General features: G+C 46.8%; 1 protein-coding gene across 3 annotated transcripts in view; it reads right to left on the bottom strand.

Annotated features, from left to right (window-relative positions):
* SPTBN1 (spectrin beta, non-erythrocytic 1) overlaps positions 1-23901 on the bottom strand; it is a 151452-nt gene that overhangs the window by 110683 nt on the left and 16868 nt on the right. The window contains exon 1 of one of the 3 annotated variants that reach the window (XM_074864531.1): positions 21389-21405. The exons of 1 other annotated variant lie outside the window; for it this stretch is intronic. The gene's annotated coding sequence lies outside the window, so the exon portion shown is untranslated. Of the gene's footprint in view, positions 1-21046; positions 21179-21388; positions 21406-23901 lie in introns of those variants that run through there. One more of the 3 variants, XM_074864529.1, reaches the window with a different exon arrangement.

The raw sequence follows: 23901 nt of genomic DNA on the forward strand, positions 1-23901 counted from the left end.
ACAGACCTGTGATAACTGCTTAGCCCTTTCTTTTCCTGAGGATCGTGCTCCTCGTTTCTGCTTGAGCAACACTTGGTATTATGGCCAGACAGAACGAAGCGCTGAACGTGGAATTTTATATAAAACATTTCTATTAGTAATGGCATCAGTAACAAGGCAACACAGATAAAAGAAGCCTCATCATTTCAATTGTGACAGCAAGACTGTCCCCTTTTATTTCTAGAATGATCTGCGTGGTTGACTCCATCTTAACACTGCCTCACCACACAATGATTCAGCCATTTTAATTCCTGAATGACTAGAGTTTGCTTTCCCTTTGGCATGGCACTGCACATCAGGCTCAGCTGTCTTGAGAGCAGCAATCTCTCCACATAAAGCACATGCAAGTGAAGGTAAAAAAAATTTCTAATAAATTTAAGTGAGGCTAGGAGAAGGTGGTGAGAGGTAGAGAACAGTAATGGGACTGAATAAGTAAAAAAGCAGAATTCTTAGATTGTTCCTGGCTTCTTTTTCCAAACAGGCATCTCAGGAAAAACTCTGCAATCTGGTTCTCTTGAGAGGGTAATGATGAACCCACGCTGTATCTATGCTGCCTTTAATAATAGCCCCAGAGAGAAAACTCAAGTTCCCAAGCCGTAGGAGTGAGCTGGCACACACCAAAACGGAGGCTGGGTGTGCAGACACTTGTAGGCAATGCAGACATGGCGCAGGAGCAGCAGAACTGGGGTGCAAAGCTGATCGTTTGCCAACACAACCTGGGAGTCACGTAGATGCATGAGTCAGGCTTGCACCCGGAGCATCCCTCCCGCAGGCTTGCCCTGCGCTGCTCTGGGGCCGGGGCACCGGCACCCGGACCTCTGGCCCTCTCCTAGAGAGCCCTCCGCAGGCACAGGGTTTCTCAGTCCTGAAAACGTCACGATGCCCTGCCTACAAGCCAGTCCCATCGATGTGCAGAAGATGGAGGTAGAATGCAGATCATCACACAGTGCCACAGCCTGGTATTTCTGCAACCACTGATGGCCAGAGCGCACCGAGGCAGCCGGAGCTGCCCGCGCAGCAACAGACACATCGGCATCCTTCGTAACCCACAACGTAGGTCACTGCATCAGTTTGGTTTTGGAAAGACGTCAAAAGAGAAGGTTACCTGCAAAACTCAGGGTTTATTTTTGTCCTACTGCAAGACTATCACTTGCACTCCTCTGGCATTTGGAAGGGTCGGCTTACAGCTCACACAGACTGGCGAAGTGAAATAGAAATGAAAGAGTAAGATCTTGCAGATATTCATTTCTGACATTCCACAAAACTAATGCAAGTTCCAGGCAAACAGAATGGAGCCTTTCCAGGGTAGCAGAGGATCAACAGAAAACAAGCTCTAGGCAATAGATGAATCTACACTATCCATTTTGGTGCTTGTTACCCTGCAAGTGCCTGAAGTACAATCCCTTCATTCAGATACTTCACTTTAATACTGTACTCACTAACTGCTGAAAAGGTGCTGTAGCTGTAAAAACGCTCTGGCCAACCATGACAAAAGGGTATTTGTGCTGACTACCACGCTCTTGTTTATCAAACACGTTATAAAATGAGTGCAAAAAACATGTTTATTACCTGAGTTACAAACATCAAGAGAAAAAATATTCATTGACCAGAAATTTTAATTTAATCTATCCAAAACAGACTGTAGAAGGACAGACCCAAACAAGCCATATTTGACACAGATAGATTAGACAGATGGCACGGTATGGTATAAAGGGGATTTGTGCTTGCTTGACTTTGACATGGCTGAATTACTTATTAATTGCAGACACAGGAGAGTTCTGCTGGATATTTTACAAAGATTTACTGCCTATTAAAACTTCATACTATTCAAAATCATTGTACATTCTGTACTAAAAAATAGGGATTGTCTTGCAACTTAATTCTGTTGCACATATTTCAGAGCCTATCATGATGTATTTCAATATAAAATGTATTTCATATGTCATGTATTTCAATATAAAATGGATATAAGCAGCATAAATACTAGTGCTATGCTGTTCCAGAATCCTTTTGCAACCTGTGAATTTATGCAAGAACAGGGAAATGAACTGAAAGATGAAGAGAAACCCTCATGTAAAATGACACCTCTCAATTCCTGAAGGCTGCTGAAAGCCTCCAACTTCAGAACGAAGGCACTCCGCACAAGAGCCCTCTGTATTCATCTGCTCCCGTCCCCAGCGGCTGCTATCGGGTTCCCTCGGGACCCTGGCGCAGCGCAAGATTAAAAGATGTTATTGCAGGGAATACAGGAGGGGGTGAGACTCCAAATCACTATCACATTTCTGGGGAGTATCCAATCCCGAGTTAACACTGGGAGCCCATGCACATGGCAGTAACAGCAACACCGAGCACAGACGTTGATTTAAAACAGACCTTTTCCCCTGAAGCTTATTACACCTTAGAATAAGCATTTCTGGCACCTACTGTAAACATCACAGGTCCCATTCAGCAGCGGTGGAACTATGGCCTGAAGCGTACTGATACCTGGCTAGATTTGTTGCATTAAGGGAGCCGTAGTGTCAAACAATAGCGCTAGATGCAGCAAAGCAAGGCACTTCTCCCAGCTGGCCAAAACCAGAACAAAGCAGCGTACGGGTGTGGGTTACAGAGCGGGAGGGGAATCTGGAGAGCAGGAAATTACAGCGAGCCTCAGACATTCTCTACAGAGCCATGGCTGCCAGCTATCGCCTTACCTCCCCGGCGGACCTGGCCAGACACCGGGGCTGGCACTTCACGGGACAAAAATGACTCCTTACTCACAGCCTCCTCCCAACGCCCAAGGAGGAAACAATAACATCTTCCACTCCAGCTAGCATAAGGGGAGGGTCTAAACTCTCATAGGCAGGTGTCAGTCAGGAGTAACCCAACCACAGAAAAGTGATTATCTAAAAAAGAACAGTCATCACCAATTGCTCACAATGAGAGTCAACTGTTCAGAGGAGACAATAAACAAACAAGGTGGCAGACTGAGGATTTGTGGAAAGGGATGCTCACGTTTTAATCTGGCCTCTCTGTTAGTGTAAAACCTTCCTCTACTGGCTTTTGCCACAAAGTGCTAGAAAAGCTCTGTGTCCAGCTTGCCCACAACTGCTGGACACCGAGGGTCCCTCTGACACAGGCAGGAGGACACAGAGCAGCACCTGGGGAGAGGCAGTGGGAACTGCACAGAGCGCCCAGCAGAAACGACAAATGAACCACCCATTTTACCTGATGGGTTAAAAATTAGCCTCATCATCATTTTGCAACAGAACTAGCAGAAAATATCAAAAGTAATGGTTTTACCCCTGCAAAGTAACAATCCCTGTAATTCTCCATATGCCTCATTTGAGACAAAACAGACAGCTCCAAGATTCAAAACCACAGTAACTTTCTCACCTGCAGCATAACGCTAGAAGCTTAATTTTTACAGGCGTCAGACACCAACAACTCCCATCAAAATGAACTGGGTCTCTCCCATGTTCCCAGCCTAAGGCAAAACTGTCATCTCTCTCCTCTCATTAACCTCAACATCACCACTTACAGCAGCTGTGTCTCCGGCATGGGGTTGTCAGGACCCCTCACTCTGAGAAGGCTTTCTGAAGGCTCACAGGGTCGGAGCAGGCAAAAGGGGGTTGTTATCTCCTCTGCAAATCCAGGTAACACTCACAAGGATTTTAACCAATAAAAAAAATTACACCCATCGGTATTTTTCATTTTCTGCGAGTAAGACAGGAAAGCGGACACACCTGAAGCCAGGCCACAAAACATCCCCAGGCATTTCCTACCATAACCCTCATTTCTTTACTCTGTTTGACAAATGAAGAGACAAGTTTGCCTTCAGACACCCATGCAAAGATTAGGAGAAAAGAGGCTCTGAATCAGCAAAGACTTGGGACATTTCAGAGGCTCTGTAGGAATTATGGCTTGGGATTGCCCGCTGCTCAGGCAGGTTTTCTTTCCTGAAGACTAGCACAGCTCCCTCTCCTTCCTCCCACCTGAATCTGCTATTAATTTAATCAAAGGTGGTTTATGAGCACATTGAGGACAAGGGATCTGCAATTTAACCCTACTGAGAACAGACAGCCATAAGCCTAAACAACATTCTTTTTTCCCGCCAGAAAAAGTATCAGCACTCTGACACACACAATTTTCGATTTTGTTCACCTTTACAAATATGGTCTTGATTTTAAGCTATTTGAAAAAGTCCAATTTGTTGTAGTCATAAAAATTAAGTGATTTAGTGCAAAGGCCATTGTTTCTACCCTTGAAGTACATCTCAGTCTGGCAAGTGTCAGCTTGCCTTAGTGCTTAGGCTGCACCGAGTAAGCTGGTATTTTACCAATACTTGTAATTTTTAGAGAACAATGAGGCTATTTCAGAATGACAAAGTGACCTAGCAGAATGACCTTCACAAGAGCACTTCGAGGCAATCATGGAGATTGCAGTAAGAAAAAATGGGGAGACAGAAAAATAGCTTAGAAGCCAGGACACAGTCAAACAGGGCTCAAGCGTACGCTGTGCAGGAGCCCGGGGAGAGGCCTTGTTTCAAAGACAGTTTTTCCAGGACGGGTAATGGACCTGTTCGTAGGTCTTTGCAGAGCGAGTCTAAGATTTCTGCGGAGTCCTTGGGAAGCAGAGCACACATGCTTGTCCAATCACGTACTGACACTGCTTTTCTCACTACGACTGAATCACTGCTCAGGAAAGAAGAAATGGAAACTGATCCTAGAATAGGCCTCCCAAGACCTGATTCACGTTGCTAAATAATTAGTGTTTGTCAATGAAAAATGAGCACTGAAGCCAAAGTCCCTTAAGCTATTTCAGATACGTTTACCTTTGTGTACACCAAAAGTCATTTAAAAAAATTCCAGACACCAACTGGAGCAGCTTGGGCAAATACTGGCAGGTTCATGAGGACCACTGCTTGCTTGTAGAGACCACGTGTCACCACACACTTTTTCAAACGACGTTTATAAATGGGAGTATAACCAAATAAAACTGAATTAGACAAAAGGTCCTGGGGATGTCAAACAGAGAATGGTGAAGCTGGTACGTGACAGAGGCATTAGGATCCACCACTGAGCGAACGAGAAAGCGCCTTCACGTATTCATGGAAACGGACAACCTGCAAACCTGTGCTATCCAGAGCTGACACTGCTCAGCCATCTTCTTCCTCCATGATAGCTAAAAATGTAACACAGAGGAGAATAAAAATTAACTTACTGGGGAGGCCAGCCCTGCGGTTACAGCTATGAGCGTGTTTTGCTCAGGTAACAATGCCAGTGTCCAGAATTTAATCTCTTCAGTACGTTACCAAATTAAAATAATGCACTTAACTGCTTGCGCAGGTAGGCACTAACATGGCGTTAACAGCACGACATCATCTCTGCATTTGAAGTGGTTAACAGGACTCAAGTAAAGACACTACGAGGGGACACCAGTGGTCTGTGGGTCGGTTCTTTGCACAACATACAGCACACAAACCACTGACACGTGCTGCACACATGTTAGCGTTACCTTCCAAAGACAAGCCACTAAATTCTACCTTGATTACTAGAGGAACGGTAACTAATAACGAATTAATTTCTGCATATATTCAAGCCAAGAAAGGTACGAATGCAGGCACAAGTATTAGATCTGAGGGATCTAATACAAATCTAATGCAAATAGACGTGCCTAAATAATACTGGCTCCACTTCTATCAGCAGGCGATCTGGTCAAGTGAAAAATCACTGGCTAACTTAGAGACCCTGACCAGCAACCAGAGCACTGCAAACCGGGACCAAATGGTGTGGGCTAGGTGTATGACCAGCCATGCCATCCTCTCTCCACTTAACAGAGTGGCATTTCACCTGTGACTGAAATTCAGCGTGATCGTGCCCCCTCGGGTGCACATGCTTTGGGCTTTATTTTGGTTAGAGACCAAGTCTGGTCAGTGTAAAGCTGTGACCAGAGAAGTATGGCTTGATGCTGGGATAGGCAGGAGAACACAGAGGGACCTTCCCTTTCTTAGACCACCTCCTAAAGGTGGGAACTCCAGAGTCAGCTGCTGGGGCACGGAGGGAGAGCGTTAGCACCACTCCAGTACTGCGATTCCCCTGCCGTGCAGCCAGCCAGACTGACGACACGGAGATTTACCGTGCTGCTTCACTTACCGCCAGCAGTCAGCCTGGCAGCACCTGTCACCCAACCCAAATGGCACCTCTCCTAGGGTAAATCCAGGACAAGCCCATTATGGCACCGTTAACAGCATCAGAGACCAAAACCGTCCCCGTTTCGCCTTGCTGGGATGCACCCTGCCTGAGCGGAGCGATCTCCAGGCAGCGAGCACCCACCTCTGCGCCCCAGCAGCAGCAGGACAGGGGGGCTCTGCGCTGGCTGGGAGCCGGGACAGGCTGCGGGGCGCAGGCGTGGGTCTGGGACGAGCCCTGACACCCCAGGGCCTGTCGCCCAGCCCTGCTGCGACGAGCCGGCCCCTCTCTGCCTCAGTTTTGCTGTTCCAGAAAATGCCAGTGACGCCTGGCACGCTGGCAAAGCCCCTGGCAAAACAGCTGGGAAACGCACGGCGAGTGCTCTGGCTGGCCACCCCACGGCCGGGGACCGCGGGGAGACAGCGCACCCGGCCGTCTCCTCCAAGAGGGCTGCAGCTTGTAACCACTGACCAGCAGAGCCCTTTCCAGCAAACCACGACTGGTTCAACCCAGGTTAAGTTGATAAATGAAGTATTAGTGCTGGTCTCCTCCCTGCCCACAGAGGCCAAGCTAGAGAACAGATCAGAAGAAAGGATCTCTTCTCCCTTTGAACTTCAAAGGCAATTAGAAGAACAGTACCCCCATCACTCACCTGGACCAACAGGATTATGTGGTCAAATTAGATTTTCTTTTACAGCAGATGACAATTCAAGCCCTCGGCTAAAGCCTGCTTGTTGAAAGCCTTTCTGGACTTCATTTCCATGATAAAAGGTGTGCATTGTTTGGCTCCCCTCCTTGCCTCATAACATCATTAAGATGACATTCAAGCCACATGACAAGCACCTTTTTTTTCCCATTAAATATACAATGGTCATTTCTGTTTGTTTGTCCTTTATTTCACCCTAGAGGAAATCCTCTTTTCCAATACATCTTTTGTTGATGTTAAGTTCAAGGAAACTATTTCACTGAAATGGTATTTTATTACTAAATTTTACATTAGTTAACGTACAACAATGGGGGGGAAAAAATAAACACCTGCCTTTCATTTGTGCATTCTTACAGCATGTAGGCTGAGGATATCAGCACCAAGTGCACACATTCAAACTTGCCAAGCCCTTGATCTTCCCACCAAGCTCAACCATCCCCATTGTACCCACCCTTGTAAGTGGCCTCCCAAAGGGCAATTAATGGCTTGCTACAATTTTTAGTCCTCCTGCTGTAAACATACAGGGTTGAAGCCACAGCCTCCAGAGAGGAGGCAGGTCTTTCTCACAGCCCCTGCCAACCAAACAGGGTGCTGCCTGCCACCCAGGTGACCGTGCTGCAGCCATTCGCATCAAAGCCAGGATCAGTCTTGTCCTAATGAAATTCTGTGAAGGCAGTTTTCTATTTTAAATTCATATTTTTACTTCTGCATTCCTTCTGGTCCATTATTTATTTCATTTTAGACACTCTTCACTTTCTTTTGATCCATTTTCTTCGTCTTTCTCCCACCCACTTGTACTCTTTGTTCAACAACAACAGATTAGAAATGAAGAAACAGGGGTGAAGAAGCCTTGGCTCAACTCCTACATAGCTCCAGCCTTGGGAGCAAACCTTTGACACGCTGAATATTTAACTCCTCCGGTAAGACTAATGAAAGAATTTCTCTATTTTGAGTGCTGTAGAAGAGACTTAATATTTGAATATTGGAATTGTAATAGCAATTACAAAAGGAATGGCCTATTTTAACCAATGCACTGACTTTATAGACGACTTACAAACACAGCACTGTAATACAGGGAGAGGCAATCAAAGAAGAGACTGTGACACAGTCAATTTTGTGCACAAGGCTTGCACTTTCCATGCCATTTTGGATTCTGCATGGAAACAGAGTTGGGGAGATTTATTCTAGTCTCCAACAGAAACCACCATGCAGCAAAAGCATAAAATTAGTAATTATGACAGCTTCTCAACACATCCAGCTTTTAAAATCAACCAGGTGTTACCTTAGGCTACAGCTAAAAACAGGGCTAGGAGGTAGGCATCCACTGCAGTGTGATTCTAACTGCGACAATAGCTCCTTTCTTCCTCATCCCTCAACAGTCCTTGAAATTAAAAATAATTAAAAAAAAACAACACACAAAACAAACCCAACCCAAACTCCACAGCTAAAATTAACTATAGGGTTGAATAAAAATTCCCTCAGCTGCATTTCTTCTGGTTTTTGTTTGGTTTCTTTTTGCTATGATACTCAAATTACAAAGCCTCCTCCCCTCTTTTTGTTGACACTACAGATAGCCTGTAGCCTTCATTCTGAAACCAGTAACTCAGGAAGAAGCCCAGAAAGGTTTGGTTGGTTGGTTTTCTCCCCAGAAAATACAACTTTTAAACCATATACTGTCAAACACAACGCCAATCCTCACTATGCTCTCGACCCTGCAAATCAATCCCGTTCTATGTCCCGGAGGTTCCCGTGCGGCTCGTCTGCATGGCTATCAGACAGCCAACATCAGGAACCCTTGCTCAGGCCAGAGAGAAATAACTCGGTACCCACAGACCAAGGATAATTCTTCACTGTCAAAGAGACTGGGTCCACTAATAATAAATCAACATCAAAACATGCTAAGTGCCAGTCATCCAAATACAAAGACCACGTCATTTCCCCAGACAGGTCACCACTTCTGGAAACTGGCTCACCAGTCCTTGTATGAGAAACCCAAACGCCAGGCAAGACTTACCTGGTCATTCTACTGATATAATACCACTGTCGAAGAAGTAGGGACAGGCTGTTAACAGAATCACTTCACAGTAGTATTATGAAGAAGAACATAGGCTGAAACAAGTTTGGACACTAGGCCGTTTAACCTCTCAGATGACACCTTCTGCAAGCGGCACTAACAGCACGGCGTGTTTCAGATGGAAAAATTAACAGTAGTTATCTTGAACAGAATCCTGGGAAGCAGGGAGGTTCAGACCCCTCTCTCTGCTGTAACCCCACATTTGTGTGGCTCCAAATACCTGAACAAACAACTGTGACCCTGCTCAAAAGCACTAGAGCCTCCCAAAGCCACCGTACCCTCCTGGTTCAGAAAGTGCTCTCTCCAGCAAGGCACATCGTGTCTCCGAGACAGCTCACTGACTTCTCAGAGGAACAGCAAAGGGTTTTCTAAGTGATTCCGGGGAACAAATTCCTAACATGCAATATTCAAGGACCATCTATCAGCACAAAAATGTTAGCACTTAGAAGCAAAAAAGAGTAGCCATCTAGCCTCTGATTCCTGATACACTCTAAAGTCTTGACTTAAAAATCGTATTCTGCCCAGAGAACTAAAGTGAATACTGGAATTTTTTCCTGGCACTTACATCTGAAAGCCTGCAGGTCTGGAAGCACTAAAACCATGGTCACTGCAGCTTATGCACCCACCAGTCTTCCACTTGGCATTGCCCAAAGGTGAACTGTGCCCTTCAGGTTGACTGCAGGAAAGAGTTCCAGCACTCTGAAGAGAAATACCTGCGTTTTCCAGGCAATAGTTAATGGAAGTCAAAACCAGAATGGAGAGATTTTTAAAAGGAACAAGAATTTATTGCTCCTGAAGACAACAAAAATGGGAAGTTTTCTTTAATTTTAACAACGTAATCAAGGAAGGAAACTATGTACAAAACATTCCAGTCCGCTACTATAGGCTGAGGGCAATTCAGAGAAAAAGCAATTAGGTGGCAGATGTCACTGAAGTTAAATGTTTTTCTCTGTACAGGTAACTTAAGTACCTCCTGTTTTGGGAAAACAAGATTATGATTTAGAACACTGGAACATAACAAATGAGTTTGCCATTTGCAAGAGCAATTCAACCAAAATCCTCAGGAACACTCATTGGGACCATGCTTTGTATTCCAAACAAAAAGGGGACTGGATTGTTGCAAACATCCCAGTGTCAGGGCAGTGCAGTGACACTGTCTGCACCTTGACACGAGCGTATCATCGCTTGAGAAAGCAGCTCACCTGGAACTGGAAAGGTTGGGATCTCAGTCTAGTACCACAAAGCACTGACAAAACACACTGAAGTTCAATGTGAGGGTCTACCTTCTGCATGGTCAGGAGGCCCAAGACCCCAATCTTCCACAACAAAGAGTAAGCTGACTCTGGGATGGCATTCCCCACCTTGCTTGCCAGGTCCTGAGCTCCTTCCTCTGCCAAACCAGGAAACCAGGCCCGGGGACATCAGGTTCAGACAGAAACATGATGAGAACTACAGTCTAATACCAACATGTACATTCCCTCAAGACCTATCAAATTGATACTGCAAATACTTCTGACTGGTGTGTGAACCACTGTGAGGCACAAAGCGAATTCAAAATATGGTTTGTTATTACAATAATATTTGCATAATAGGTATTTATGTGTATTATAAGCATAGTTTCAAAACAGTCAGCCCAAGGTGAAGCGCCCATCTCTTTAATCCTTTAATAACATGCCTGGAATGCTCTTTGGAAATTCCCCTCTGATAAAGCGGTCATGCTGCCTGCATAGTGACCATTTCTCAATATTCATTACCATCAAGCATTTTAGGCTTTTGAAATTGCAACATGTTGATCAATCCACAAAACAGACCATTAAAAACACATACAGAGTTATTTTTGTCCTTGTTTTATCTATTTGCATGGCCTCCTATCTCTCTTTAGAGCATCAGGTGGTATTATGGCCAAGCCACTCAATGCCAGAAAGGAGATGCATTTATATAAAAAGACACATAAAACTTTTAGCTGTAAGATCGCTACAGGCGCCAATCTAATCAAGTTTGGTGAAAATTCATTTCAGCCCCAAGCTCTTCCATGGCTCCTTGGCATCCTGCCACAGCTTATGACAACCAGAAGTTAAAAATGAAAGCAGCTGTACTACTGTTAAAGGCACCCTGGAATAACATGGATGCGCTGCTCTGCAAATTGCCCTTAAGGTGACATGCAGGCTCACCGTCCCATGCCAGGAATCCCAGGAACTCTGTGACTCTCTGAACTCTCACAGCAAGCCGAGCCACTGCAACCCCAAGGGATCCACATTATTTTCTGCTAGTCGGCAACAGCTGTAGAAACATCTCTAAAATGGTTGGCATGCCCTCCGCCAACCCAGAGCTCCACCTATCACTGGTATGTCCATGTGGCCCTCACCTGTCAGCTCTGCCTCAGCAAACAGATCATTAGGCCTTCACGGTGTTTCCTTTCCTCTTGTTTAGAAGAAGATCCCAGTTAAAGCAATCAAACTTCTGGTTTACCTCAGACTATCAGCAATAAATATCTAAACAAGCATCTCTAGATCCTGCTATACCCCTACAGCGGATCTAATGCTGATCTTTGCTGCACGCACTCCAGCAGCATAATCTCACTCAGTATTTACTACTGATTAGGATTACTTAGACTAAAAACCCAGATAAAATAAGAGCTATGTGCTCCCGACCACTCACACCTGCCCACAAAGACAGTACAGTCATCCTTGACTCCTAGAGTTATTTACCAACATTCTGGTATCTTTTCACATTTTTTACAATTCTTATGTTTCTAACATGGTTCAGAAATGTAACTGAGCAATATAACATCTTGGATACGTTCTTCTGTGTATTTTTATACGAAGGTGATGTAAAACCTCAAGCCACAGACTGTGATGATGTAAATCAGCTATGTAACTTGGCACAACTGGGGATTCAGATCCTTCATTCGTAAACATCGCAGAGAAAGAAGAATCATAGCGCCATGAGAATAAGCACAGAAGGTCCCTCTTTTGTTACTAAACCAAGTGAAGAATGCAGTTAAGAGTTTCATTACTAATCTGGCAGGTAGTATGGATCGTTATTACACTATGGTTACACTTCCATACTTGTCTGGGAAAAGTATCTTTAATTCTTTGTGGTATATGTCTAACTCAAAGTCATCTTATTCTTGTTTGTCTAGCATACAATGGGAATACATCTCTAAAAATAACCTACTTCCCCCATCTTTCAGCTCCTCAGGGCAGTTTAACATATTACTATCCATTATTCACATCTCTCATGTAAACTCTGCAATTTCTGAAAATATTTATGCCTCCTAATACCATCTGAACGTGTGCAAGACTGAAAAAGACAAAGCTCACTGACACTCAAATGAATTGCAAATTTTTTACTTTCCCTCTATTTACCTTTTACCTGAGCTTTACGCAGACATCACTCCTTGGAGCCAGATCCTGACCAGCAAAATAAAGCTACCTGACGTACTGCTGTGATGGGAAGCTGCAAAGGTGGCTTTGGGAGCCAGCTGGGGTCAGGGAATCCCCACTGGTGCAGAGCAGATGTATCTGGTACCCTCTCCCAAGGCTACCGCTGGAGCATAACCGCTGTGCTGCACCTCACCCCGGCCACGCCACAGCCCTTCCCTTCCCCTGCGCTGTAACCAGCCTCACGTGAGGCAGCCCTGCAGCTGCTGCTCCCGCGCAGCGCGCTGAGGGACTCTCCTCCCCGCGGAGAAGCTCAGGGACCGGAGCCCAGGGGACATAAATCTGCTCTTCTCCCAGCACAGGCCATTCTGAACCCAATTCCTGGGGCCAGAGATGTCAGTTCTGGTGCAGGCAGGATGGGAGAGTTCCACCTTGCGGTCCTCAAGAGCTGAACTGATCCCAGGCTTGTGGTGCAGACCAGAAGCTGACGGGTGTTCTTCCACAAATGAAGTTATTCATTTGCCTTTTAGAAAGTGCAGCTCATCAGTGTCCCAAAATCTGCACACGCTAAAAGGTCATGACTTACAGGAGCCGAGACCTTTTCTTCTGGACCTCATTATTCCATAACATTTCCACTTTTCTTTTTCCTTTTACCGAGTTCCTTGTCCCGGTCCCTGCAGCAATGCAAACACGCATCCAGGGAACAGTTATTTCAATCCATCCTTTCCTACAGTAGATTCACACCAGGGCTAAACACAACCACCTGCTGACTCAGTGTATTACAACCTTGCTTCAAAGCACCAACCACCCCAGCCCCCGCGCTTTCCTCACACTATCCCATTTAGAAGCTAACTCATCCTCTTTCCGTAACAAACTAATTTAGGCATCACAGGTTTTAAGTTTAAATGGCTTATGCCAACGACTAAAGCTGCACAATCAGATTCTTCTGTTGACAAGTTTGACACAGGGCCGAAAATCAAATTTGCTTATTTTTACCCTTAAACAAAACCATATACGGTCTGCAGTGGTAAACCGCTGCTCATTTTAATATCCAAGTACTGACTGCTTGCATCCCAGGTCTTGTGCCAAAATCCCGTCACCAACAACCAGTCCAGGCATGTCTGAGGCCGCTGGACTAATTTATCTCTGCCGTGATGCTTCCAGACGGTTCAAGATGACGCTGAAGGCACTACTACTAGCCTACACGGAGATGAAAACCCATCTCGTTTCTCATTCCGATAACAGTGGAGATTATACAAAGAGCTTTCCCTTCGCTGGGGCTGCAGGGTTTGTGCTTCACTTGTATGCTTTTAATACAGCCGTTTTGTTCTTACCTGCAGTCCTACCCTGCCTTCAGCTAAAGACCTGAGAGGAACCTAAACCTTCTTAAGATGTAAACAGAATATAATACCAAAAAGTTGCCCCTGAACCCTCAGGCAATCATCCATTTTTAGGAAAGAATTTGTGCTAAAATGAGGTAAGTGATAACTTTCCAGATCTCCTGTTATCCAGAGTACTATTTTAGGGAGAGTGTGACTGCATTCGCGCTTGTCGCATAGTCCTGTTTCCAATCTCCTGGCAGATCCCCAGCACATTCCAGTATTTAATGCACAAGGCTTGTTGGGATGCAGTCCCACTTATCTCCCAGACACATTGACTAAGACTTTCCCACATAAAGTGACCCACCCTTTAGTAGCAAGAGGTCACTCAGTACAATCAGCCTTCAAATGAGAAAAACAATCAGGAAAAGCTTCTCTAATGCCAAAAACACAAAGAGACTAAAATACAACAGGCTCCAGAGTTTGTTTTACCAAAACTTAAAGACTGCAAGAGAGATCTTCAACTAGTGCAAATCAGTGTAGCTCCACCGAAGTCAACCAGATTTTTTTCAGGCTTAGGATCTGGCCTCCTAAAGCATTTAGAATTACAGTAAGAATACATTACTCTGAAAAAAAGGTTAAAAATAAAGAGTTAGTCAAAGCTGAATGGTTTCATTGCTATCATGAAACTGCAGAGAATTATTCATGGTGTGCTGCGCAGAAAAGGTCACCATATTTTCAGTTACGAAACAAAGCAAATGTTAAGCTACCTAGGCTATCTTTACCCCACACGGACCCTACATGTCAAGGAATACCTGTTACCTTAAGGTGAACCGCAACACGGTAGTTGAAAACCCAAGTTTTTCCCAACTCATCATCTCCGAGTCAGCCTGACTAAAGGACCATTCAAATTTCAAGAGATGTAGATCCCACACTTTCTGAAAGTTCAGGCACCCAAAACCAGTTATGCTGCTCAATGCCCTCGCTCTCCTGTGTCATACGGTCTAAGTGCCACAGTGGGAAAGCGGATCACCGCCTTCCTGACTTCCTCACTAGACCGCCGCACGATGCAGGGTCTAACTAGGTGCTCTACTGGATGATCCTCCTGTCTCCAAATGCCCACCGGCTTCCATCGGGCAGATTTAGGCCCAAAGTACCCTTCCAAAAGCACCAAGGCCAGTCATTTGCTAATGAGAGGTAAAACCCGCTTTCTCCAAGCACAGACTAGAACGATTAGCTTCATGCTGCATTCCAGTGTTGCTATAAATGTATATGCCACTAGCACACTGGAGCCACCAGCTACCCACCAGTGCAAAGCTCTCCATCTGCAGAGACTGGCTACAGATCATCCTTAAACACTTTAATTAAATATTTGTTTACTAAAAGAAAAGTCAGTGAAAGCCCCTGGGAAGAAAATCTTGTAATGAGTTTAGCTACAGACAAAAGCTGACACTTCCAAACTCAGATGCCCAAACTAAAACCTGTGGGTGTTAAAATAAATTTATCTACATTAAGTTAATTTAGATACAGCAGGCAGCACCTTTTCCCTTCTAAGCCAAAAAAAACAGAGGAGCTACTTGCTATAATTAGCTGGAGTATTTGTGGTGTCTGGGCACTAAGCAAAATTGATTTCATGAGTGGGAAAAAATAAGCATTTGGTCATACTGCACAAAACCCTATTTTCTACTCTGTTACTGACTGCAGTAACCACAAATCAACCCCATGGTTGGGCTCTAGACCTGCCCTGTCAGCCAGCACTCACCGTGCAGTTAGAAACAGTACGTACTGACAGCTTTCTTGCCCTTACAAACACAAGACTCCCTTTTATCATGTAAAAGTTAGAATCAAAAGCACATACTCCACGTCATTCTATAATAAATCAATCAATAGAATGATAGGATTAATTCAGGATCAAATGGCAGTTCACTTACAAAAAGAAAAAATGCAGATCTGGATTACAGCTTGATGGTAAGAAGTCCCCACAAATGCCTTGTAGAAGACCCTGATCGTGTACTTGGGACTGTAACACTACTGGGAGCTGAATCCCACAGTGAAGATTAAAGCCCTCCCAAAGATGCCTCTTGGTCTGGCTTGGGAGAAATTTCTGCGGGGTATCAAATTCGACAACCAGTATAACCTTCAAACGTCAGGGCCAGGCTTCCGAGAGGAGCCTCCACGTCACCTCAGAGCACCTCCCTCCCAGCTCCCTGCCTCGACCCAGCCAGCCCCCTGCTGCCTCCGACAAAGTGGAAAAACAGAAAATTAAACTCCACAAAATGTGGTGTGGGGGTGATCTCTCCTGACCACTGCAGGCCCCCAACTGACGCCCTGAATCCCGACATTTTATCACAGTCATTATCTTGATGGGATGCTGTGTTTTAAGAAACCTCAAGGCAAACTTAAAAAAAAAAAGACAGGACTAAAGGTCTGTAGTCCCTATGGGCCAAGGCCAGAAAGGATCACAACAACCATTTAACCACTTTCTAGAGTGGCACTAAACAGACAAGCATAAACACTTCATTCATTAAGCTGGCTACTTCAAATACATTAACCTGTGTGCCATTCAATCATGTGGGCAGTGAAGCAGTATATAAAAGCTGGGTTTCTTTGCTTTAGGTCTGCACGTCTTCATCTCTGAATACATCTTCCACCAGCTCAACTACATCTCTTTAACAATGCATACAACTACGGATCTTCACAGAACACACATACTGCATACACCCTCCTACAGACCCATTTACACGGAGAACTAGCAACTGCCAACCCCTGACTGAAGCCCGTCTTAGGCATCGCTCCATGTTCTCACAACTGTGTGGAGTTGTGATTAACGAAACCAAACCCAGTGGTCACTCCAACAGAACTGAGCTGTCAGCCAACCCCTATTCCTTTCTTAAAAAAACCACCAAAAAACCCAACCCCTTTGCTCCTTCTTCTTTGCAAGTCTTTTTCAATGTCAAGTCCACAGTTTCTCCAGTTACTTGCAGAAGTTTCATCTTCTTACAACCATACTAACTGCAAGCAGGATGACTTTAACAGAGAAGGAGAAACAGTTTCCTCTTGTGTACAGCTGTGGATACGTGAACAAAAACAGGAGACTAAATCCAAGAACATCATTCCTGAATGTGTTTCACAGATCACAGGCAAACTGCTCAGCAGGTGTAACTTTGGGATCTGGCTACTTCTTCCAAAAAGAGAACAGCCTATGTTCAGAACCCCACTACACAGAAGAGCTACTTAATTTGGAACACTTACCTGTGACCAGTTTCCCAGCAGTCTATTTCTAGAGCTATGAACAGAGTACTAATGGCACACCTCTCCCGTTCCAAGGGCATGCCTGCTATGACCAGCTAGTCTATTCGTGGTACCAACAGGTGCGTGTGAGCATCTGTTGGCACAACATTTTCACGCTGAGTGGCTCTTTTGTTCAGTTCTTGCTGCCCTCTCAATGTGAGGGGTTGCTGAATAAATCGAACCAACACACCATTTCTTTTTAAAGAAGTTCTAATGCTCAGTGCATTCAAAAGATTGTGAACTCAACATGACTGCACAACAGCATAACAGGTTTCGCTGGTGGGAGCAGTGACATGCCGAAGAGATTCCTGGTGTGCCAGAGAACGTGCAGCTTGAAAAAAATTAAGTCTGTGCAATATATAAAGAGAATAGCAGGAGGAAAGTGAAGAGTCATGAAAAAGTAAAAACATCCTGAAAATTTCACTGTTCAACAAGGAAAAAACCTTACAGAGAAGCAGCTGAGGAAAAAGCCAATAGTGCTGAAAAACCCATAGCTCAAGATAGTCCTCAACCTTAATCTGTCCTTGGCCATAGGAAGCTGTATACAGTCCCTGAGCACACAGATCACAGTGTATCTTTTCCTGATCACATACATTTTCCTGCAAGTAGAAATAACACTTTCAGATGCAACCCCGCCCTCCCTAGCCATCCTTCTCAACTATAAAATCTGTAATGAATTCAACCATCAACTAGCAATACATATGAAAGTTTTTTCCATGCAAAACTGGGCTTTTTAATGATGAATGGGCTGTAAAAAATGTGTCTGGGATTAACAATAAATGAAAAGGAAATAAAGCTGGACACAATAGAAAAAAAGCTGCCTGCTTAAAGATATAGAACTGATCTATATGACTGTTAAAATTGTTAAATAAGTTGAGACCTACTAGGCATAAGAAAAATTTCTTACATGTAATATCTCTGTAACCCTTTTTTCATTAAAGCAAAGCAAAGCCTGGAAAGGTCCAGCTGTAACTGCTGCAACATTGTACTCATGTTCATTAGAAAAACAAATTCACAACAGATCATTTTAAGAGTAATAATAAAAATCTGACAAATGAAAACCATATGTGGAAGAAAAGAAATAACACTGGGGAAAGCAGTGTTCAATGCAGTCTCTTTGCAGAACAGTGATTACACCTCGGTGCCATTTGACAGTACGCACATTTCAGCTCCAACACTTGGTCCACCAGGCCGGGGTTATTTGGTGCTAATAATCAACTACAAGATGATTTCTAAGGTGTAAATACACTAGAAAGCAGAAGAAGACAACTAGATTTTCACATCTAACATCTCCAGGCCAGATTCCCGCTGGTTGAACTTGGGCAAGTTGCCACAAGCTCAGGCAGAGGGAAGGGTCCAACCTAGTGGCACGCTCCCCAGCCAGCTCAGCTGGGAGCGGGAGCGAGCCCACGGCCCAGCCCGTGTGTCAGCGCAGCCATACGTGGCTCGAGGCAGCTCACAGCAGGGAGCAGGGGCCTGATCTCACGGGAAGCTTCGGCCGCACGGTGCGCATGGCGCATCGCAGCAGACAGCCTTCACACCCCCTCCTTCGGCCGAGAGTCAGGAAGACCCGAGGGGTGGCTGGCGGCTCCTCGCCCCGAGGTAAGGCCCCCCAGCTCCCGCAGCCCGAGCTCTGCGGTTTGCAAAGGCTTTCCTAGAACCGTGACATGGCGAGCAGGAGGCCTGTGGTCAGAGATACCAGCCTGGGCTGGATTTAGGAGCTGACTCACCGGTAACGGGCAATGATAAACTATTGTACTGGTCTTTAACTTGCGCCCCGATCGGATGACTAAAGAATTTAGGTGCCTATAGAGATTAACTGCCTAAATAACTTTTGCAGTCTGATCCTTAAACATCTGCAGAAGCAGACCTTCTTATCCGTCCGTGTTCCACAAAATATGTCCATGCACTCCTCACTAATGAAATACAATGCGTATTTTACAGGTAATCCAACTACAAATATTAAATCCTGTAACTGACCCACATTAAAAATAAATCCTTAGTCAGGTGACGTAATATAAATGAGCATTATAGGCCCACCCAATAAAGGGGTTTTAATTGATTAAATTTGACATACGTTGAAGGAAAAACAAAGCATCTTTCATAAAACGGTTTGGTACTCCTGCTTAAAAGGAGCTGAGAGACACGCAGCCGCGTTCCGCTCTCCATACATGTAGCATGAGCGTTTTGCCCCCTCTCTGTTCCACTTCTGTGTGCAGGCAGAGTTCAGCAACGCACAGCAATTCCAAAAGCAGCAGGATTCACGCCACCATAGAGATGAAACAGCATCTGTAAAGCTTTTTGTCACATAACTGCTGCAAGCTCCTATTTCATCCCAAAATGCTGCATCCTGCTTCCGTGAATACCATTTACTGCACTTCGCCTGCATTACAGAGAAACGCCAAATGGGCTGCTGTTCTATAACCTGACCTGTTTTTGAATTCCAAGTTTATGCTACTGCATGAAGTAACAAATTACTGCCTACCTATTTTATTTATTGCCTGTCTGACACACATCGGCGAGCCCGCTAGTCCATCCCCACAGCCCTGCCACCACTGCTAAGTCATGGAGGCAGCGCAACAGCCATTGCTGTTTTACCGAGAAACGGCGAGAAAAAAGAATGCCAATGGAGAATAACAGTTCTTTAGAAATCTCATCTAGCTGCCATCACCCACCCTTCCTGGTTCTTCATCCCGTACCGTTTTCATCTCCCTCCTCTCTCTCTCCAGAGGCTTCTGAGCATATGCAAGTCCTTCCTCCAGCAGAGATTTCCTGCAATGGCCTAAGGAGTCACAGTCTCCCTTGACATTTTCACATGGCTGGTATCTCCCTGAATCAATTACTCTACTCTGCCTGCCTCTATAACCCTCAGACTGGGCAGCATTGTTCCCCCAGATGTCTTTCAGCACAACCCATTCACAGGGCTCAGCAAGTAACAGCATTTTTTCTGAACCGGCGAGACAGTTCAGTAAACAGGTTTCATAATATTTCTATCCTGTCAATAAGGTCGAATGCTGTACTGAGTGCTCCGGATCTTATCAGTTTATGTTTATTCCCTCTTACAGTAATCCTGCTTCTCAATTTGAACGTTCAGCATTGATGCCTATGGACAACGTTCAGCAAGTACAATCTAGTAATACAGATCACTACTCACCTTCTCTAAACAAGAATGCGATTTTACTCACTATTAAGGTACCAAAATTACAAATTTAATTGCTCACTCTAGTTTTGTGTTATTGCTCCTAGAGCACAAGAATCAGCCGTAAAAGGTGGCTACCTAAATAAAACATCAGACCCTAGTGCCACAAACAAGGATCTTCCAGAGCTGCTGCAGTCTTACAGCATCTAGCAGAAGTCTGCCATATTTTTTTTTTGTTAAATCAGGCCTAAGAGCCATCAGAAAGAGATAACGAAATCAAGTGCATTCATTGTGCCTTTCAGCTGCGCATTGGCTTAAGGAGCCGCAGCAGCTCTGAAGGCAGGGGCCGAACGCGAGCCCAGCCGCGCATCTCGTGATGGCGAAAGGAGCCGCCGCTCCGCGCCCGCGTTAGCCCCAGCCCAGCGCTCCCCCCGCACAAAGCACCGCAGCGGCAACGACCTGACAGCGCCCGCCAAGACCCCGGTCACGACAGCAGGACGCCGCGCCGCCGCGCAGAAATACGAAAATAAAAAGAGGCATAGATTTGAAAAGAAAGAACTGGAATCGGAGTGCTAGCGCGCCCACGGCTCTCGGCACCGCACCGCGGCGGGGGGGGGGCGGGCAGGGGCGGCGGCCGCGGCCCCCGGGGACAGGCGAGGCCGGGCCGGGCCGGGGCCGCCGCAGGGCGGGGCGGGGCGGCTCCGCGCCCTGACAGCCCGGCCGGGGGGGGCCGAGGGGGGGGGGGAAGGCCGCACCCGGGCCGCGCTGCGTCGGGGCCCGGCGAACCGGGAGAGGGAGGGAGAGGGACGGAGGCTGCGGGGGGGCTGCGGGAGCCGCCCGCGGTCCGCGGCCCCGCCGTACGCACCCCCGCCCCAGCCCGGGGAGCCGGGGAGCCGCCCCCGGCCGCCGGCGCGGCCGCCCCTACCTCCGTGCTGCCCGGGCGGCGGCTCTCCCTGCTCGGCGGCTGCAGCGGCGCTGGGGAGTGACCGGCGGCGCCCGCAGCCCCCGCGGCGCTGCGCTGCGCTCCGCCCGCCCGGCCGCGGCGGCAGCAGCGAGGGGCGAGGGGCGGGGACAGCGCGGCGGGGCGGCGGCCAAGCGCGGCCCCCCGCCCCCCAGAGCGTTCCCGGTGGAGGAGGAGGAGGAGGAGGAGGAGGAGGAGGAGGCGGAGGCGGCCGCCACCGCCCTGCGGCGCGGGCCCGGCCCGGCAGGTGTGCGGGGAGTGCGGCAGAGCCCCGGGGGCCGCGGCGGGCCTCGGCCTCGGCCTCACCTGGCGCTGCTGGCGGGGCCGGGCTCTGCCGCCACCCCCAGATCTTCCCCCTCGGTGCGGCGGCCTCGCCGCAGGGCCCCGCTCGCCGCCGCTCCCGGCGCGCCCTGCCTCGCCTACATTTATTCGGTTATTGGGTCCCTCCGGAGCTCACGCTCCTCCTCCGCCGACACCCTCTCCGATGGCAAAGACAATGCTGGCTCCCCCCCAGCATCCATTTCCTCCCGCGCTACCCTCCCGCTGCTCTCTCATTCCTGGTGGAAATCCCACCCGGCTCCGACTTCCTCCTCTGCAGAGTCATCCTCTCCCGCTCGTTCCTGCCACCTTACCACGGAAACAGCTCCCCTTTGTCGGTAGCACCCAATCCCCTGAAACTCAACCCCGGCTGCCCTTCTGCCGCCCTTGCCCCCGCCCTCCCTCTCCAGGCAGGATTTTGCCTCTCTCTTTGCAGAGGAAACCGCAGACCCACGGCCGCCCTGCCTCTCCTCCCCGCCCCACGCCCCTCTGCAGCAGCCGAGGCCCGAGGCAGACGCTCCTGCCTCAGGTTTCCTTCGCTAATCCTGGCCCCTCTGCTTGCACCTCTGTCCTAGTGCTCCTTCCCTCTTGTCTATCCCTATGCTCTCGCTTGCAATACACCTATGGACTAGTGCCATCCATCTTTTTTAAAAAACAGCAAAGGACTGCTGGTTTCATTTGCCTCGTTAGCTACCATCCTCTTCTCTCCTGCTCTTCATCCCCACGCTCCCTCCTAACTCACTCTGGAACTGCTGTCTGGAGCTGCTCTCCTCCGCGCCTGTCTTAAACTTCCTCTTATCTGGCTCCTGCCCCTTCACACTCGGCTGCTTTGCCAAAATTTCTAATATCCACTTCCTGGCGTCATCTCTGGAATACTGCTTCGTTTCCATCCTGTCAGAATTATCAGCCTGGCTCTTCTTGATATTTTGCTCTCCAAGGCTGCCCCCGCCGAGTCGCCTCCTCACCGCTCCTTCGGGGCGTCCTCCTCACGCTCCCCAATTTCCAGTGGGAGCCTGCATGGGAACTTAACCCGTCCCTGCCTCTGTACTTCGGGTTGGGTGAACTCACCCCACAAATGGAAACATGTAACATGCACATTCAGCAACAGTCTCTGGGATCTACCTATTTTCAGGCTTACCTAACCCACGTTACGACCCCATGCTGCCCTTCTGACAGCTGCAGGATGCAAGCCACCAGCTCAGGACCTACAGAGGAGAGCTGTGAAACCCCAGCTGAACAGGACAGGAACTTGTCTGCTACCTCCTGTCCTGATCACAGCAGCCTGTATCACCACCCTGCTCGTCAGCCAGGTCTCTGGCCTGGACACCGTCCTTAACTGGACTTGGCTCCTTTCCTGCTCCTCTCTTGCACTGGTTCTGGTGGTCCCCTGATCCCTCCCTGCCTTGGGAAAACCTAATTGAGCAACAACAAGACAACAGCTCTCTGCTGGCTGGGTGAGCTCAGCTGGCTTTCTGCAGCGAACGGGGAGATCAGCTCCACCACCTTGCCTGGCTGCACCCTTCAATGCTAAAGTATCTAAAATGGGCCACCTTTGCTTGCTTTATTTGTACAGCATCTTGTACAATAAGAGCCCACCATTAGGGTTTCCAGACAGATACTAGAAGGTACTTGCTTCTATGCAATGTAAATGATAGTAGTAAATTGATAACAAAAGCCTTTTATTTTTAATTGAACAGTAATAATTCCAAGGACACCCTTTCTTAACCATGACTGTGACAAAGGACGAGTCAATCACTTCAACCACTTTTAAAAGTTATATGCACAGAGAAAAGAAAAATAAGTTAAACCCATTTCTCCAGCTTTCCTGAACTCCTCCAAACAGTGGTACTGAAAGTAGCTGGAACATCTGCAGAATTAAGAGACTGCTCCTGATCAACAGGTTCTCACTAAGTCTGGCCCAAATAACACGAGAAGTTCTACAAAGTTTCTTCATTACGTGCACTACATGTTAAAATATTTTACAAAACAATTTCTCTTAGCTCAGTTTTGCTCTTAGAAAAATCTGGATAATTTGGTTGTGAACAATAAAAACTACCAAGTGCCTAAGTATATGCACTCTCTCACATTTCAGGCTCTGAAGGATAAAACTTCATGAATTTTTGATCCAGCATAAATGTTGCTTTTACTTTATAGTCATCAGGAATAGGAATTCAGAGAACTTAATGATATATGTGTGTGTACATATATATAAAATTTTTTTTGAAATTATTCAAATGCTGGGATGTTAAGAAACATCAGGGAAAAACAATCATCCTTCACTCAACTTAATTAGTACCTCTCAAGCAAATGGGCAGAAAAAAAGATTGTAATATAGGGGAGTGAGCAAGAGCACTCGTATTTTAAGATTTTGTCTGTCTTAACCCACGTAGTAGCTCAAAGATGGGTGGGCCATTGATTATCATGGAAATAACTGGGTAGGAATGAATGCCTGAAGAAGCAAGAACCAGAATAGCAGGGGCATTGTGGGCTCCGACCAGTTA

The sequence above is a fragment of the Strix uralensis genome, chromosome 3 (genome assembly GCF_047716275.1).
Source record: "Strix uralensis isolate ZFMK-TIS-50842 chromosome 3, bStrUra1, whole genome shotgun sequence".
NCBI classification, from domain to species: Eukaryota; Metazoa; Chordata; class Aves; order Strigiformes; family Strigidae; genus Strix; species Strix uralensis.